The sequence below is a fragment of the Haliotis rubra genome, unplaced genomic scaffold (assembly GCF_003918875.1).
Source record: "Haliotis rubra isolate DU_JTF1 unplaced genomic scaffold, ASM391887v1 Scf453, whole genome shotgun sequence".
NCBI lineage: Eukaryota > Metazoa > Mollusca > Gastropoda > Lepetellida > Haliotidae > Haliotis > Haliotis rubra.
Window position 1 is genome coordinate 805,672 of NW_025767139.1, and position 20,469 is coordinate 826,140.

General features: G+C 38.3%; 1 long non-coding RNA gene across 1 annotated transcript in view; it reads right to left on the reverse strand.

Annotated features, from left to right (window-relative positions):
- LOC124289974 overlaps positions 1-20,469 on the reverse strand; it is a 162,605-nt gene that overhangs the window by 111,712 nt on the left and 30,424 nt on the right. The window lies entirely within an intron of this gene.

Here is a 20,469-nt window from a genome sequence, read left to right on the forward strand (position 1 = left end):
CCCATGACAAAAAGTTAACCTCCATCCCATAACAGTGTACCCTATGACAACAGTTAACCTACATTCCATAATAATATACCCCATAACAGTTAACCTAAATCCTATAATAATGTACCTTATGACAAGTTAACCTACATCCTATAATAATGTACCCCATGACAAACAGTTAACCTACATCCTATAATAATGTACCCTATCACAACAGTTAACCTCCATCCTATAATAATATACACTATGACAACAGTTAACCTCCATCCTATAATAATGTACCCTATGACAACAGTTAACCTACATTCCATAATAATGTACCCCATGACAAACAGTTAACCTACATCCTATAATAATGTACCCGATGACAACAGTTAACCTACATCCTATAATAATGTACCCCATGACAACAGTTAACCTACATCCTATAATAATGTACCCTATGACAACAGTTAACCTACATCCTATAATAATGTATCCTATGACAAACAGTTAACCTCTATCCTATAATAATGTATCCTATCACAACAGTGAACCTCCATCCTATAATAATGCACCCTATCACAACAGTGAACCTCCATCCTATAAAAATGCACCCTATCACAACAGTTAACCTCCATCCTATAATAATGTAGCCTATGACAACAGTTAACCTACATCCTATAATAATGTACCCGATGACGTTAACCTCCATCCTATAATAATTTGTACCCTATGACAACAGTTAACCTACATTCCATAATAATGTACCCCATGACAAACAGTTAACCTACATCCTATAATAATGTACCCTGTCACAACAGTTAACCTACATCCTATAATAATGTACCGTATGACAACAGTTAACATATATTCCTATAATAATGTACCCTATGACAACAGTTAACCTCCATCCTATAATAATGTACCCTATGACAACAGTTAACATATATTCCTATAATAATGTACCCTATGACAACAGTTAACCTCCATCCTATAACAATGTACCCTATGACAACAGTTAACCTCCATCCTATAATAATGTACCCTATGACAACAGTTAACCTACATCCCTCCAGATAACAGAATCATCCACAAGAGATCACGGATAATATATCAGCATAAATTTGAAGGAAAGCTTGAAGACATGCAGGTCTTGACATTGGCCACTATGGTAAGTGAGCGAACTTAGTTTTACGCCGCTTTTAGCAATATTTCAGCAAAATCACAGCAGGGGACACCAGAAATGGGCTTCACACATTGTACCCATGTGGGGAATCGAACCCTGGTCTTCAGCGTGACAAATGAATGCTTTAACCACAAGGCAAAAAACATGGCTCCACTATGGTGAAATCTCCAACAATGAGTCTGATGCTGACAAACCTAGAAACAATCATGATATCCTGGCATGCCCAGGGGACACAACTCTGCAAATAAAACAGTGGAACCATGGATCACTGGGCTCCCATACCCTAAACGTTTTCAGCACACAGGTATACTACAATACTCTTTTCATAAGATACAATTGCAATATTTTTTCTGAGAACTTGTATACTGTTAAAATAGTACATGAAGTTTTGTGATTATCTCCATGGTTTAACATAAAAATCTACACATACTTTCATTCACCAGTAACAGTTCCCTCCATAATTCATTACCAAAGATCATACTGTTTTACATTCCACAAATTACTAAAATATTGAAATCGAATTGCTATCATTCCAATCTCAATTTGACTGACTGACTGAGTTTGGTTTTACGCCGCTTTTAGCAATATTCCAGCAATATCACGGCGGGGGACACCAGAAATGGGTTTCACACATTGTACTCATGTGGGGAATCGAACCCAGATCTTTGGAGTGACAAGCAAACGCTTTAACCACTGGGCTACCCCACCACCCATAGTTCTTCAACATCCAGTGATTAACATAATAAGAATCAATTCTCGCCACTAGAATACAATGCCAAGGCAAGGCAAGGCACAGAGCCAAACAAATTGGGTCATTCCATCTAATTATGACAAACATAACTTGCTCGGAGTTTTATTCTTATGAAGAATCCTAAAGTAAGAGAAGTATTTTTCATGGTTATTTTTAGACATAAGTACAGAAAAAGATAAAAACAAGGAAGTGGTTATTCTCACATGTTGTAAGTTCCCCTGTTTCCAGGAATACAAAATGGTATAAACTGAACTACCAGTGTCAATCAGTTTCAAACAGTGAGTGAGCATATTTTACGCCACTTTATTTCAGCAATACCATGGCGGAGGACACCAGAAATGGGCTTCGCAACGGGACGAGCGAACTCTTTAACCACAAGGCTACCCCATTGCCCCATTTCAGCTCCCAATATTTCACAAGTTGCTTTGCAAATCAGTTCAAAACAATTTTTGGGCCAGTAAAGTGGCATGTCCCAGTCAATACACACAGATGTCAACAGGAAAATCTATTTTCAGCTGAAAACTGAATTGAATGAGGTGTTCAGACGATTCACAGAATTGATCAATTTGAAATAAAATCAGCAGAAATCCGTGGATCAGCAGAACTTTGTGAAAACTGAATACACAGTGGATTTGATCCTTTTCAGTTGTTGAATTCTGCTTGAAGAAGGTACATGTATCAGTACACAAGTGTACCACTGAGTGAGTGAGTGAGTTTGGTTTTACGCTACTACTTTCAACAATATTCCAGCATTTTCATGGTGGCGTACACCAAAAATGGGCTTCACACATTGTACCCATGGGGCGACTCGAACCTGGGTCTTCGGAGTGAGTGAGTGACTTTTGTTTTATGCCTCTGTTTGCATATCACATATCACTCTGGTATGCACAGTTACCTATATATAGGAGTGAGTGGGTTTAGCTTTACGCCACTTTTACCAATATTCTAGCAATATCATGGCGGGGGACACCAGAAATGGGCTTCACGCATTGTAACCATGTGGGGAATCGAACCCGGGTCTTTGGCGTGACGAGCGAACTCCTTAACCACTGGGTTACCCCACCATCATCATGTATGAAACAACTCAAACTGAGCTTATAGTAATGTACACTTCAGTGTACAGTATTCCTTTAATATGGGGGACCATTTAGAAAAATATAAGGTGACACTAGAGATAGTCTACCTCACATCTCAAGGGAAAAGGGAGTCTGAGTGCGTGAGTGAGTATGGTTTTACGCCGCTTTTAGCAATATTCCAGCAATATCAAGGCAGGGGACACCAGAAATGGGCTTCACACATTGTAACCATGTGGGGAATCGAACCCGGGTCTTCGGCGTGACGAGCGAACGCTTTAACCACTAGGCTACCCCACCGCCCAAAAAGGGAGTCTGAAGTGTAGAGTACAACAATGTAATGCATGGTCTTGTTGGTATTACCATATATAGACCTGTGAAGATCTAGGTTAGAATTGGTCTTCAGTAACTCATGCTTGTCATAAGACGTGACAAATGGGATCGGGTGTTCAGGCTCGCTTACTTGGTTGACACATGTCATCATATCCCAGTTGCGTAAATCAATGCTCGTGATGTTGATCACTGGATTGTCTGGTCCAGACTCGATCATAAGATCTCAAAACTGTTATAATGCCATAATATTTGGACTTCCATGCTTATTATAAAAAACAATGATTAATTGTGACTTAATGGACATGAATTTCATCAATTTATTTACTCTTTTATTACAATATCCTGCAGGCAAAACTACCTAAAATGGTGATGGAAAACCAAGTTCTATGCCTCTCAAAGAAGTTACCTAAAATGGTGTCATTGACTTAATCATCTTCAAAAAACAAAACAGAGATAAAAATATAAACATTATTGTTTGACAAAATATGATTGGCATTGCCTATCAGCTGTTACAATAAATCCCTGCACGTGCATCAGCTTTTTTATATTGACAACCAGTTGTTTTCGAAGCATTCATAAAATACAATGTTTTGAATTTAAACACATCCAGATATGTCAATATTATCAACGATTTTACACTGACTGAAAACACAGACGTAAAGATGTCACCATGACAGTCCACCATACCCCAGCATCTACGCTTGCAACGTTACGGGGACGATGTAACAAGCAGCGAAATAGACAAAAACATTGGGATGTTGAAAAGAACAGTCTTTTTTTAGTTTGACAGTGTCGGTTGAGATCTTCCGACACACCAACCGCCGGTAATGGTGTGTGTAGACGCTCAAGAGAATACTACAGGGTGGAAAGGGTAGAAACCATTCCATCCCGGCAGTGACCGTGTGAATTGGTCAAAAAATGACCCTAACAACCTCGCGCCGGCTCTGAAACAGTAAAGATGGGGGATAATGCGGTGCCGTTTCCGCCATATTTGTTTCTTATTTACGTGTGGCGCTTGCGACAAGCGCAGCACGCGCGGGTCAGAGCGACTTCCAACACGTTCCATCAAAGGGTTTTCACTCAAAACAGCATTTAATACTTACCTTAACCGTATTATCCTTACACGAAGCATAGAAATCGTCAGTAAATAATGATCCGTGTGCACAAGCAAGTGCAAGATAGGCCTTTATCTAAGCTAGTCATTCATGTTTCGCAGCAAGGTACACGCTGGTTTGGGGGTCAGAGTTCACACATATGCAAATCTTTAGGGGCCTCGCGAACAGAGAGCTGGGCGATCAACATGAGTTTTTTTGTGGGAAAAGCTGCTCATATTCATTTCAAATTGTACAACATTCTTGGGGAACTAATGTCGCCGTTTTACTTTGCTAAAACCAGTGTTTGTCTTGCGTGTTGGGAAGCTGAAAGACAAGCCTTATTTCGGAAACTTTTCAGTTACTTTGCTAATACATAACATACTTCTCCATATTGGAACTGGATGAAATACAGTATTTTACAATACCATCTTTTGTTATGCTGAATGATATAATCAGTGTACGAAATAACCACTGGCCCGATAGCCCGTGGCTAGTGAAAGTCCAGGCGGGCCAGTAAATCTCAACAGACACTAGCCCGACTGGCTAGTGAATGTTCATGGGGTCATTTTGTAAATATATCACTCACTCCGACTTAGTAACTTATAACAAACTTTTAAATCATGCAAGATTATGGCCTTATAAAAATGTTCATCGTATTAGCAGCTTAATGATGAAATCAGTGTCTACATTTAAAATTCGGGCTAGTGAATTACTTTGTGGGCTAGTAACTTTCAGGCATAGCTAGCCCGACTGGCTAGCAAAATGTGGAAACTATTCTGAACAACATTAGAAACGCACCACACTAAAATGCACCGACGATGCTCAAATATCATGGGTACATTTCAGTCTGACGAGTATATTTCGTATTCCCACATGGGCACAATGTGTGAAGCCCATTTCTGGTGTCCCCCGCCGTGATATTGCTGGAATATTGCTGAAAGCGGCGTAAAACTAAACTCAATCAGTCAGTATATTTCGCATTGTATGGGTGGTTTTATACAGTATAGTCACCATAAATAGAAAATTTAGGAAAATATTTATTTTGCAAAGTAATAGTGTCAAAAGTTCCTTTTTTTATTAAACGAGGCAATGTTGCTCGAATTCGCCAAATCGAAAAGACACCCTAGTCACATTTAAATAAATTATATTTTAAACAAAAAACGAAAGGATCTCTATTTCCACAGGGTGGATCATTAAGCTATAGGGTAACATTTTCTAAAACACAGATTTTTGAAGGGATGTGATTGTTTACCCGGGCCTTCAGCGTGACGAGCGAACGCTTTAACCACAAGGCTACCCCGTCCCATCCCCAGTCAGTGAACCAGTCGTACCCAAGTTTGTTCGTCACGATTTCCCACCTGTGTCAACCAAGTCACCAAGTCTGACCACCCTATCCCGTTAGTCGCCTCTTTCCCAATGCATGGGTTACTGAAGATCAATTCTAACCCGATCTTCACGAGTTTGCGACCAATTTAAAAGTATATAGCTGTCTGACCGAGCGGGAATTGAACGACCCTGCTAGTTTTCCGATCGACAAAATGAACCTACTTGATTTAACAATCAATTGAATAGTACTAAACTTGGCAATTACTCCAATTGTTTCCATATGCTGAGTCTTCACTGACCACACCCAGTCTTTCCTCAAGGTTAGGGGCGGTGGGGTAGCCTCGTGGTTAAAGCTTTCTCTCGTCACGCCGAAGACCCGGGTTCGATTCCCAACATGGGTACAATGTGTGAAGCCCATTTCTGGTGTCCCTTGCCGTGATATTGCTGGAATATTTCTAAAAGCGGCGTAAAACTAAACCCTCTCACTCACTCATTCCACAAGTTTGGTTTTATCATCGCCAGTGACAGCGGTAAGTCCACCCGGTGCAGTGCGTGTTACAAAATAACTAATTCGATCTTTAAAAATCCTATATATTATGTTCAACATCCTGAAAATACACATCACTCAATAAATGTTGTGAACTAGCATTGCGAAATATATATCAGACAAAAGAGGCCACTAAACTCGAGAATTAAACATTTAGCAACAAAATGAATACACGTATTTATATGCAGTGTATCCATTAAGCGCCAACAGGGCTGTATTGTGACGTCATCCTGTGGTTATACGTCAGTGAACAACACGTCAAGACGTCACGTCTGTTACGTCAACAATGGTATGTGCATTACCCGGACAATGGTGCAAAGTGCGTGAGAGAGAACTGGAGCTTTTGTAACAGAGGACTGGTGGGTACATTATTTTGTCAAACATGTTGTGCCGGTGGTTTGTTATACGAGATCTTTTACCAGGGTATATCATGGAATAACATAAACATAAAGGGCGAGCGGCACATTAGTCTGTCAAACAGACCCAGAAGACCCGTGTGGATCCGCGTTAGAATTGGTCTTCAGTAACCCATGCTTGTCGTAAGAGGCAACTATCGGAATCGGGTTGCCAGGTTCGCTGACTTGGTTGACACATGTCATCGTATCCCAATCAGTTGAAAAGAAATTGTTTTGTCCAATTATTTTGTGTTGTTGAGTAATGATTTAGCATTTTAAAATGATCTTTGACCAGTTTTAATTATAATCTGTGGTAATCTTGTTTTATTGTAGTTTGATGACAACCTTAGAAGAAGCATAAGTATATTTGTAAAATTTCAGCTCCCTCACTTTGAAGTGGAATAAAATTCAACATGTAAACGCTGCTGGTGTTTGATGCCTATTGATAACGACCAACTGCCTCTCCGACACATACCATGCAATACCTGGCAACTAATTTCAGTCCAAACTATGGTAGAAACCGATTTTTGATGGCGATTAATTTCTGACGAAACTATACGCCAGAATGGAACCACTAAAAAGCCAAGTGAAATGGCGGTAAAAACGTGTTTCTAAAATTGCTGAAAGTTACATCTCAAATTGAGGCACATGGTAAATTTCGCTCTTAAATACAATCACGTACGATTATTCTAAAACGTCGCCTGCGATTCGTCGGAAGATTTTGGAAAAAACGCACACTCGAAATAGTATTTTTCCAAATGGCATCTCACCTTTGGCAGTCACGAGAGGCCGATAGCACAACGTAAGTTTCACCCTTAGACGAATTCATATCTGAATTCCTCATTTATTTTACAGTCAAAGTTTAAAAACAAATTTTCTTCTTCACCAATGCAAAGTGCCGAGATGAAATCACGCGACATTTGCTTGACGTGAACACGACCTCTGTGCTCTGAAGTCTGTACTTGTAGGAAATGTAAACAAAGCGTAGATTTATTTCACACTATGTAGCATCTTTTCAAATTTTGAGAGATTCATTCGTCTATTCGCTGCACACATTGGCCATTATTTTTGCACAGGAAAGTATCGCTGCAAAGGAGTGAGTTTTATTCCTTAGACAAGTGTTACAGATAAAAACGTAAGCATAGCTGCAAAATTTATGAGGATTTCTGGTATGTAAGATGGAATTTCATGTATGCATGTTAATGAATAGCGATGTTTTATGTTATATGTTAACCTGACTATTTCATACTGTAAGAAAATGAAAAACTATTCATTTATGAAATATATATGCGCACAATTTATAGTAGGCATTGTTTCGATTGTGAAATTGTTTGTTTGTTTGTGTGTGTTACAGTAACGTTCGAAACAGGAATTTCCGACAAAGTGTGCCAATTAACAACGGATTTGCTCTAAGCGTAGACGAGTTATGTCCCTTCACTAACAAACTCTGGGACGTGATATTGCTGGAATATTGCTAACTCACTCACGACATACTGTAATTAATGTATGTTTAAAACCAATATTTAAGACTGAGCAATTTTTGATAAATGTAATACAGTAGACACTTTGAAACATTACTTTAAAATTATAACCTTTCTTGTTAATCATTTTGCAGTTCATTTATGCTCCAGAGTTACAGACAAATAAGGGGCGGTGGGGTAGCCTTGTGGTTAAAGCGTTCGCCCGTGACGCTGAAGACCCGGGTTCGATTCCCCACATAGGTGTGAAGCCCCTTTCTGGCGTCAGCCGCCGTGATATTGCTGGAAAATGGCTAAAATCGGCGTAAAACTAACTTACTCTCTCATTCATTGCAGAGAAATGGTACTGCTTGGATGTCATAACACTGACAGTGCTACGGAAATGAGTCCCAATTTTGACTTCACTGTAGACAGACTATGTGTTTTCAATTTTAATGTATTAAAGTTTGAATCTATGTTTAATGTTTTCAAAAGTGATTTATATTCTCAGGTCAAAGTATTGGTAACGTGAGAGACAAGGCGTGATAATTAATGCTATAGAAGGCGGACATGGGGGTAATTGTAATTTGTAATTGTAACTGAATGTAATTAATTACAAAAATCTATGTAATTGCATGTAATTTGTATTTGACTGTTTAAAATGTAATTTGTAATTGTAATTTAATTAATTAAAATCTCAATGTAATTGAATTTTTCAATTACTTTTTCAATTACATCCAATTACATCTCACGTTTTTATTTTGGTGGTCATCAGGCAACCCTTGCAATTATATTCTGTACAATAAGGAGGACAAAGGAGTGTTTTTCAATAAGATGCTTGTTGTCGGTATATACTCTAGCAGGTGTTAAGTTTTGAAAGAGATTTGAATGTCTAAGCCTTTGTAACTATCACCATCTGCACATTTGTGAAACAAAGGGAATCAGTAACGCATGACTGAATGTAGGTTGGTATTTGAGGAAATGAGGGATTAACAGTACTATTAGTCAAGTTCCTATCAAAATGGCCTCTTTGTTTATTTCTCATAGGATATGATATTCAAAATCTTACTAAACTGTAGTCCTATTTTTATAATCATGAAAGGTAATAAGCCATAAATCCAAGCTGACAAATCCTTTAGTATGTTAATGTGGATTATGTCAGATAGAGAGACCGGCTGATTATATATTGTAATGTAGGCCTGTAATGATGTCATGATACAGTACACCTAAGGTAACAGTGGTGGACAAAGTGTTTTTTGCAACAAGAGATGATAGAGGTGTGTATTTGATAATAAGCCCAAAGAAATATGCAAAATACAAATTTGATCAAATAGCGTACATTGTAGATATAATCTAACTTTGCATTTCACTTTTTAATGACAAAAATATGAATTGGATTTAGTGACCACTGTTTACCAACATCGATATCTTGTTGATTAAAGGAATACAGAAATATATTTTTTTTGTTTTTTGTTTTTGTTTTTTTAACAAAGTAATTTGTAATTGTAATTAATTACATTGGTAATGTAATTGTAATTTAATTAATTACATTTTAATTTAAGGTTTAATTGTATTTGTAATTGTAATTGAGGAAAGTCAAAGTAATTGTAATTTAATTACATTTCAAAGTAATTGAACCCATGTCTGATAGAAGGTGAATAAATGTAGATCACAGAGCGTCTCACTACCCTGACCAACTGCAGTATGTCTTAGCCACGCGGCAGTGTTGGATCAAAGATGTAAAATCATGGTTAACTTAATGTGAGTGAGTGAGTTTAGTTTTACGCTGCACTCAGCAATATTCCAGCTATATGGCAGCGGTCTGTGAATAATCGAGTCTGGACCAGATAATCCAGTTATCAACAGCATGAGCATGAATCTGCGCATTTCGGAACCGATGACATGTGTCAACCCATCTTCGATAATCTCCAGGGTATATGTTACGATCACTCTCCACTATACCCTTGATACATGAGTCTCATTATCCTATTCAGACAATGACCTACTTTTCAGCCGATTCGAATTTTCTCGTGTGAAAGTGAAAACAGACATCACAAACAACTATGTTTATACTGAATTCCAATTCTTTGTTTCATAAGAAAATGGTATTTACAAAGGAATTTTAATTTCAAACTTTAATGGCATCGTTTGTCTGTATTGTTTGGCGAGGTGTAAGCAGCATGACCTTAACTAAGACGTCACAGACCTGCCCTGTTTGATGAGATCGTAAAATGATTCACAATGCATCTGGCTCACTGGTTACACCTGTTATGTGTTTTTTGCGCTTATTCAGTATAGTTCTGTAACGCACAACGTGATTGATATAATATCAATTCCGTACCAGACCGCCAAACTTTTCTAGCGGTAGAGCCTCGTTTTGAGATTTCCACGATTTCCAGGTTTCCGTTTGTCAGAGCTCGCTGTACGACAGAGCACGCTGCACCGCGTGTTTGCAAGGATTAGAAGGAGCGTAGTGTTGTGCTTAGATGTATCAAATAATACTGATTAATATTTATGTATCTACTTAAATGAATTGGTCTCAAAATTCTTGACTGGTTATTGTACTACGTTGCGCAATAGCACGGAACCCAGTCAACAGGAAAGGAGACTGTTGTATAATCAATGTTTTGACTTCAATCAGAGCGTCCTGATCAATGTCACCTGTTTGCACAATTTGACAATATGATGTCGTGCAAATTAAATTAATTAAACGAATATCAAACATACTAAGTATTTTCTGAAAAGATACATGTGTAATAAATAATCATATCATTGGCATGTGTTATATTACACGCCAATTATAGAATCAACTGCTAATAGTAAAATACTGCAACGAGATCCCACAAAAACAGTGACAAAACGGATGTACTTAACTGATGCCACTGAAATAGCGGTTGCTGCAGGTGAGAGATATAAACCCCACAAAACAGTCTCAAAACGGATATATACTGAAAGCCATTAAACGCAATTGGTATTTGTTGTCCTGAAACTTACAAAAGTTCTATTAAAGTTTTTTTTCCTGCGATACAGAGGATGTAGGGATAAAAGGCTGTTATTCTGCCCATTTCGAGTTCGAGTCCCGGAGCATTCCTCTCACATGAACTTTGATACTTAAAACTGAACCTTTGACATTTCTCGTAAACACAACCACATTCATGAAACACGTTGTGCACATGCATTACCTGCACCCAGGCCCTGTAAAAGCACAAGGAATTGTGGAACTCAATCACTTTGAGAAAATGCCACACTTGACACAAGACGAAAGGAATCAGGTTATCGGTATGGTCAGCGAAGGTGCTTCAGATGTGATGATTGCCAGGCACTTTAATGTGCATCCATCCACTGCAAGTCGACTCAGACAACGTTTTCGGGCTACCGGAAGTGTTGCTGATCGTCCGCGACCTGGTGCACCACCTGTGATAACAACTCGACAAAACCGCAATATCCGAGTTTCACACTTGCGAAATCGGTTCCAAACAGCTGATGATTAGGGAAGGAGGACAATTGGGACAAGTCAACGTCATTTCAGCGCCCAAAAGGTGCAAGGGCGCCTTGCTGCCTTCAACATCCGGTGTCGTCACCTGTACCGTGGTCCAACCTTATTGCATCGCCACAGACTTGCCAGACAGTTGTTTAACTTATCCTTTGCACATGAACGTCAACAGATTTATCGACGTAAAGGAGAAAGACTTGCGCCAAACTGTGTCCTTGAATATGATCGTTTTGGAGGGGGTGGTGTCATGATCAGACCACAGACCATCAGAGGCTGCAGACCATCCAACAGCTGTTCCTGAGAAATGTGTGTCTTTCAATGCCCCAAAGACTGCGAGCATGTCTTGCAGCGCACGGTGGACACACACGATATTGACTGCAAGTGACCCCTCCTTTGTGTGATGTCGTTGTTGCGTCACTGATGTTGTTGTTGACAGGACATTTTCAGATGAAATTATTCACAGATGTTCACTTAAAACATATCTGACAGGTAGGTTTATATATGTTGAAATTAGTGTGAGTAAAGAAAGTATGAATGTCAAATTGCATTTTTAATGGCTTTCAGTATATTTAACTGATGCTATTGAAATAGCGGCTGCTGCAGGTAAGAGATAAAACCCCACAAAACAGTCCAAAAACGGAGTGAGTAAGTGAGTTAAAAATTAAAGTCACATCGGCACTATTTCAGCCATATCGTGACTAAGAAAGTTGTTAATTTATACATGAATAAACACAAACTTATATAATACACTTACCTGTCTGCAAAGGACAGTAAAACAACTGGATTATCACAGGAATAAATTTAAAACTAGTCATTAAAAATTAAGTATAGACGACAATACAATATAAAAACAGGCTATAGATCGCCAACAACTGAAGGTAGATCACCATACTAGGAATCGTGGGGACATACAGTGCCTTTGCTACCTGCATGGACCCAAGTTGGATTTACACCACCCCTTCAGCTGCTGGCGATTGTAGGAAAGGTTTAGCCGAAATTTAAAAGAACAAAAATGCTACGTTTAAAAAACTGGTAAGCTTAAATTTAACTTTGAACGTTTTGGTACTTACGTGAGTGAGTGAGTTAAAGTTTAAAGTCACTTTGGCAATATTTCAGCCATATCGTGACTAAAAAAAGTTATAGATTAATAGATATTAAAGATGAATTATAAAAACCTGTCAACGAAGGACAGTAAAATAACTAGATTATCACAGGTAGGAATTTGAAACGAGTAACCAAATCTAAAACATTTAACTATACACGACAATACAATATAAAACCAGGCTATAGATTGCCAACAACTGAAGGTAGATCACCATACTAGGGACCATGGGGACTTGCAGTTCATTTGCTTCCTGCATGGACCCTAGCTGGATTTACATCCTCCCTTCAGTCGGTAGCACTTTAGACTCATTTAGCCATACATTAAACACACACATATTCTACGATTAAAAAGTTTGGATAGATTTAAATTAACTTTGAATGTTTTGGGACTTACATACCCTCTCAGGGGGAGAATAATTTTATAATACTTCAACCGCCTATGAGGGTACAGCCACTAACAATCTCAGTTACTAATCTAAACTACTACTAATAAAATATTTATCTATTTACAAATTATTGAACAAATCTAATTCCTTTAAAAATGCAGTAATTAAATGAGAACTTATATTATTAAAAAGATCCTTCATAGTTCGTGCTTTGAAATAGTTATCCCTTGTGATAGAATATTCAACACAGTCAAGCAGAACATGCTAGACCGTGATTCTTTCATCACAAGGTATGCTTAACGGTGAGTGAGTGAGTTATTATTTAACGTCACATCGGCAATATTTCAGCCATATCGTGACGAGAACATTTGACATTGAAATAGAATATATATAGATATTATAAAAACCTGCCGACTAAGGACAGTAAAACAACTAGAATATCACAGATATACATGTAAAACTAGTAATTAAATCTAAAACATGTTAACTATAGCGGACAACACAATATAAAAATAGGCAATAGATCACCAACAACTGAAGACAGATCACCATACTAGGGTCCATGGGGACTTACAGTACCTTTGCTACCTGCATGGACCCTAGCTGGGTTTACATCATTCCTTCAGCTGCTGGTGATTGTAAGAAATGTTAGCCAAGGTTAAAATTACAAGAATACTACGTTTAAAAATCCTGGTAAGTTTAAATTGACTTTGAAAATTTTGAGACTTACGTACCCTCTCAGAAGGACAATAATTTCACAGTATTTTAACCCGTTGAGGGTACAGCCACTAACAATCTCAGTTACTAATCTAAACTACCAATAATAAAATATGTATCTATTTACAAATCATTTAACAAATCTAATTCTTTTCAAAATGCAATAATTAAATGAGAACTGACATTATTAAAAAGATCCTTCATAGTTTTTACTTTGAAATAGTTATCCCTTGTGATGGAATATTCAATGCAGTCAAGCAAGACATGCTTGACTGTGATCCTTTCATCACAAGGGATACAAAACGCAGGATCTTCGCCTTTCAATTAATATTCATGAGTATATCTTGTATGGCCAATGCGACATCGTCGCATAATGACCTCTTCAAATGTGGACTGACAACCCAAGTAGGTGTAACCAATATACGGTTTTATTGCATGTAATTTATTAATACCTACTTGGGTGTTCCACCTCTTCTGCATCAGATCACGGATATATGATCTAATGGTAGCTTTGTAATCAGAATATGGAATAAGAAGTGGTGTCACAGATTTGTTGAGTGCTGCCTTGGCAGCAAGATCGGCCATTGTGTTCCCAGAAATGCCAACGTGGCTGGGTAACCAACAAAACACGATGTCGCATTGGCCAGTAGCAGGCTAATTATACAATTCTATAATTTCTATGAAAAGTCGATGTTTACAAGAAAGATTTTTAATAGCCTGAAGGTACGAAAGAGAGTCAGAAAAGATGATATATTGTTTATATTTAGGGTGTTTATTAATATATGTCAAGGCTGTTAATATGGCATTTGCTTCTGCTGTGAATACAGAGCTATTATCAGGCAATCGAGAAGATATTGTTCTGGATCCCAATGACAGTGGCACAAGCAACTGCGCCACCATCCTTGGATCCATCTGTAAATAAGGATTTATATGTATTATATTTATTTCTTAACTGGCTAAATTCTTGTTTATACTGTAATTCACCAAGATTTCTTGGTGTATAAATCCCCATAGATGGGATTGAAGACACAGTTATATGCAGGGTTAGATGTGTTAGAGTACAGTTTAGTAATATACTGTAAAGATAGTTTTATACAGCGTTGTGCAAGAGATGGTTCATCTGCCTAAACGTAGAGACTGTCAACAGGAGAAGTTCTAAAAGACCAAAGACAAAGTCTTAGGCCTTGGTGGTGGACAGAATCAAGATTTTCAGGCTGCTTTTGCAGGTTCCACCATATACGATGGAGCCATAATCAAGTTTTGAACGGACCAGTGATCGATATAAATGTAGGATGGTAGCTTGGTCCCCTCCCAACTTACAATGGGGAACATTCCTCAGTTATCTCCCTTTACTGCTTCGCCAATAGATGGCGCCAATCACTACGGTCCTAAGTGTACTTCCGGCATAATGATGGCGTTCAAAGTTTGTTGCACGGTCGATTTCAAATGCGCAGCAATATAACGATGCCTGACCCGTGCTGCCGTGCCTCGAGATGCTACAATAGAGGTTCGACGTGTCCGAGAGGTCAAAACTTGCTGAAATGGTGGTTGACTATCATTCGAAGTAGCGACGAATGAACCAAAAGCATGACGAGGTAGCCGTCAGCTCTCGCTGGTCTCACTCTCAGTGTTGTGTGCCATTTCCACTTCTGACAGATCGATTTCGTTACTGTACCTATTTATGGTAAGTACCACGTATTTTGTATCTTTTACAGTTTGAAGAAAACGTTGTTATTCTTATTCTCCTTGCCAAATTTAGTTAACGTGCATGCCAACCGAAATTACGAGCAGGGGATTTGAATCGATTCAGGGAAAAAGAATGTGTTGCTTCAAGAGGGACACATGCTGTACAAAACTTTTCACGCGAAACATTAGGGGCCTCTCACTGTAGTAATCATCAAAACTTACAGTACACAATCTTTTCGCTTTACAAAGGGTGGGTAAGAGTTCCTTACGTAACCCCCACCTAATCTTTAACTGTAAATTATACACTAAACTATAGTGTTTGCTCATCACAAAAATAGGCTGGGGTACTAAGGAACTCTTTCCAATTATATCTTAGCAAAGCATTCATCACTTGATATGGCCTGTTGATTTTACCTGCTTGTCTTCTCTCATACAGCACCTTGTCATGCATCTTAAATACAGTTGTCAGTTTGACACTTGAGTTATATTGTGTAATCTACTAAAATTCTACTGTATGTGATATTTTCACATATGCTTATATCTCCTGATGACAGGTAGGTTGAGTAGGCAAGTAAATTGGAACAGACCCCAATTTATTATTTTCAATGTTTTAAGGTAATTGGCATTTCACAAGTAAATTTTCATGTGAACCTGTTGGTTAACTTTCATTTGCTTGCTTTTAAAAAGCAAGTAAGCATCATTATATACATGTTTGCAAAGTTGTTTATGTTTGACACTAACAACTTTGCTCCTCATCATGTTCATTGTGGAATTAAAGTTTACCAAGGATGCTAATACACAATTGACTTTTCCCCTTTAATGCATGATATTACATCTCCCTACAGGTGCCTGTTGTCCACAAAGATGAGGCCCAGGTGATTCCAGAATACACATGATACAGGTTAATGTTTGTTTACTTTTGGTATGAATTTGTCTGAATAATGTCTGGTGTACTTGTTGAACACACTTCTTTGTATCAGACATATCTCCTATATAGAAAAAAAAGTAACGAGGAGAGTTACTTGCTTGATAACTGTGTTAGTAGCTACACCACAATGTCGTTCATATTATATTAAAAAGAAGTTGTATATCCATAGAACTCCTTGTTGTTCATCACACCAACTTTTAAATGCCACTCAGAGAAGGAAAAAATGTCAGCATATTTAAATTATGCTTCTCCATAGTTGAAACATTTGTTTAAGAAGAATGTTTTCCACCTTTGACCTATCCGAATGAATATGTTAATTATGTGACATGTCTTTCTCCACAATAGTAACTTAAATCTGATACATTTTCTCATAACTGGCAGTCATGAGATAATATTACCCTGTATCAGTTTGGATAGTAATACTCCACTAATGTTTTTCAGGATGAACACCTCTGAGACACAGAGAAAAACAGATGTTTTCCCTGGACTGTATCAGCCAACCCACTTAATGCTGGTGGATACTTGTGATGTTAAATGTAACATCAGTGAGGTCGCTGGGGAGGAAACAATCACCCATGATGATTTTGATGGCAAGAATATTGAGCCAAACATTTTCTCTCCAGACTGGGCACAGGCCAAATATGAAAGTAACTGTATATCAACACAGAGACAAACATGTCAGTGCTTCCAGTACTAACTACTATGCTTAGTGCTGCAGCAATTTTCATTTACACAGGACTGTCAAAGTATTCAGACTTCACTGTTGTACTTCCATTTTTGGTGCATATGCATGTTACCTAAATTATCTGTACAGCAATATTGACAGTATGATTGTCAGTGTGGAAAACATCAACATGCATCTGATGTAAGTGTTAATCAAGGTTCTTCAAAGGAGATCATCATTTTTAACTGTATGTATGTCTATATTTATGAATGTCCATACATGCAGAATATAATATGTTGAACAATAAAAACTGAAATGACAACCCAGACTTTGATGATTTTTGTCTGATGATAATTGACACATGAGAATAATCATAAGTATTGTAGAATCTCAATTGTACCATTTAGACTACCATTCAAAAGCTAAATTATTCCTTGTTCAGTATTTCAAATACACACTATGTTCACTGACACTGTGAGTCCATTATAATTGTGACAAGCCTTGATGTAATTTGCAAACCCTTCACACATGCTGGAATAACAAATGTGAAATATTTGTATTCAAATTTAAAAGGCTCCCACCTTTAAAGAAAATGAACCCGATACCCCCTTGCTTCTGGCATCAGATAGTTCAGACCTCCAGTAATGGTTCAATGTGTTTATAATATTTCAGTATTTAACCCATGCTTAGTTACATTATTTGACAACACCTGAAACACAATTCTTCTTGTGTTTTCAAAATGTGATCTGTCATTTAGATACTGGTTATTTGTGTTGAGAAGAGACAGCCTTTAAAAATGGTACAGATTGGGGTGGGGTCATTATGCCAATTTACTGTACATTTTGGGAATTGAATAATGGCCTAAGGGACCGTTCATAATATATTTGGGGGATGTAGGGTGTGAGGTGATGATGAATTTGAGGGGGATCACCTATTTTGTTCTGGAAAGGTAGAGGTCATCACTTTTGTACACATGTACTAGGGGTGGGGGGGTGGTGTGTGTGTGTGTAAGCAAATTTGTACATAAAAAAGATTATGCTTAGAATTATGAGGTGGGTTTAATTGATTTTGAATATGACATATGCAAAGGGGGTGTCATGAATTGTAGGGAGGTCATTCACATAGTGATGATTTTTATGGAGAAGCATGTACAAACTCCCACCCCATTAATTATGAACGGTCCCTACCTATGTATGTAGAAACTATAAACTGGAAGTCGTGTGCTTATTTATCGTGTGAATGGGTGTAATATATTTTGTTGAACACACTGTCAACGAGTCGTTAAATCGATAAAAAATATTTATGTTTCAAATCCTCAAGAAAACGATCCGTTGACATAGCATTTCCTCTTTCCATTGCATCCCAAAGCGTTATAGGCTATGAGAATAGGTTGTTTACGTGAACGAAAACTGAAGCACTTATGTTGTGCGCGTAATCAGGTCAGTGCTAACGTTATTTGTCTAACGCTAATTTCAGTGTACACTAATCCTATGTTCTAACAACTATTACGACGCCGTTAATGCCTGTGTAATGTGACATAGTGGGGAATAAATGGTTTGACGAATTTACAAAGCAACTACTCAATAAGAAATTCCGAGAAACGGCAATATTACAATAACTGCAGTACCGTTCTATTAGCATTATTTTTCGTCCAGACACGCTAGTTCTTCGTGCTTTGACAACAGTCTTCAGTCGGGGCAACTTTCAGCTTCTGTAGTTCGTAATATAAGAACCACAGAGTAAAAAGGAGGTTTAATGTCGATTTAAGTTTAGGCTTGGCCGATAGGCAGGCCTATATGCCAGTATCAGAGTGACAGGTACTGTTGGACCGTAACTACCGCAGCGCTCCAAGCGGGCAAGGGGGCGCAACTCCAGGAATGTTCCCCATCGGAAACGACTTTTAACAAGTCGAGTGCCTTTAGACATTTAGTTTTAAGGGATTTGATATGTGGCAGAAACATTAAATGTGAGTAAACAATTAGACCCAAGAACTTGGCCACCTTAACAACCTTAATGGGAGTGCCATTTAAAAATAGTTCTGGATCTTTATGAGGTTTATATTTACCGCAGAAATGTATACAATTAGTTTTGGATTCAGAAAACTTAATGCCGTTTTCAAGACACTATTTATTGATTTTATTTAAATACAACTGCATTTGCCGTTCAATGGTATGCATATTTTTACCACGACAAGAAATATTAAAATCATCCACAAATTATGATCCATCCACTGAATCGTTTAAAACCTTGGATAAACTGTTGATCTTGATACTAAACAATACCAATCACAATACCAATCTGTGACCGTCGAGCAGGATGTGTCCAGACGGTGTGCCACAAGGATCTGTACTCGGCCCTATTCTCTTCACCATCTATACAACCCCAATAGGCGATATCGCCAGGAAACATCAGCTAGAGTTTCACTTATATGAAGATGACACTCAGTTGCATCTTGGCTTCAGACCACGAGTGCTATCATCCGTAGCAGACACGTTTCAGTCAGTGACAAACTGCATCGATGGCATCAGGTGCTGGATGAAAGGTAATTTTCTGAAGCTCGATGATGACATGACAGAACTACTCATTATTACACCGAGAACAGCAAAATCTCAAGCCTTGTCATACCAACGACTGACTATTGGCAACTGCAGTATTGTACCAAGTGATTCTGCAAGAAACCTAGGGATTGTTTTTGATTCTGCCATGAATTTCAAAGGCCATGTCAGCAAAATGTGCAGTAAGTCATACTGCCACTTCAGGAACATCAGCCAAATCCGAAAGTATCTGACTGAGGAGGCACTCAAGACACTAGTCCAAGCGTTTGTCATCCCCTAGCTGGACTACTGTAATAGCCTATTGTATGGCATAACCAAGACTCAGTTGGTCAAACTGCAGCGGATACAGAACACTGCTGCAAGAATGATCACGGGTACCCAGAAATTCGACAACATCACTCCAGTAGTAAACGGTCTGCAACTGGCTGCCAATGAATGAACGGATACAGTTCAAAGTCCAGGTTCTGGTATTCAAGGCACTCCATGGGTTAGCACCAAGCTACATCCATGAACTCATCAAGCCATACAGGCCAAGTAGAGCCTTATGATCGACATCAGGCTTGACTGTCACTGTGCCAGTAACACGAACAGCAACATATGGAGATCGGTCATTCTCCAAGGGTGGTGCTGACCTCTGGAACAAGCTCCCTGAAGACATTCCTCTTCTCGAGAGCATATGACTGAGCGCCTCTGAGCAGAGTCCTGGATATTAAAAAGATCCTTAACAGTTTAAACAGTGAAATATTTATCCCTTATGTCAAATGTATTCTGAGTTGGAACCTCAGAAGATGAAAAGACAGTAGG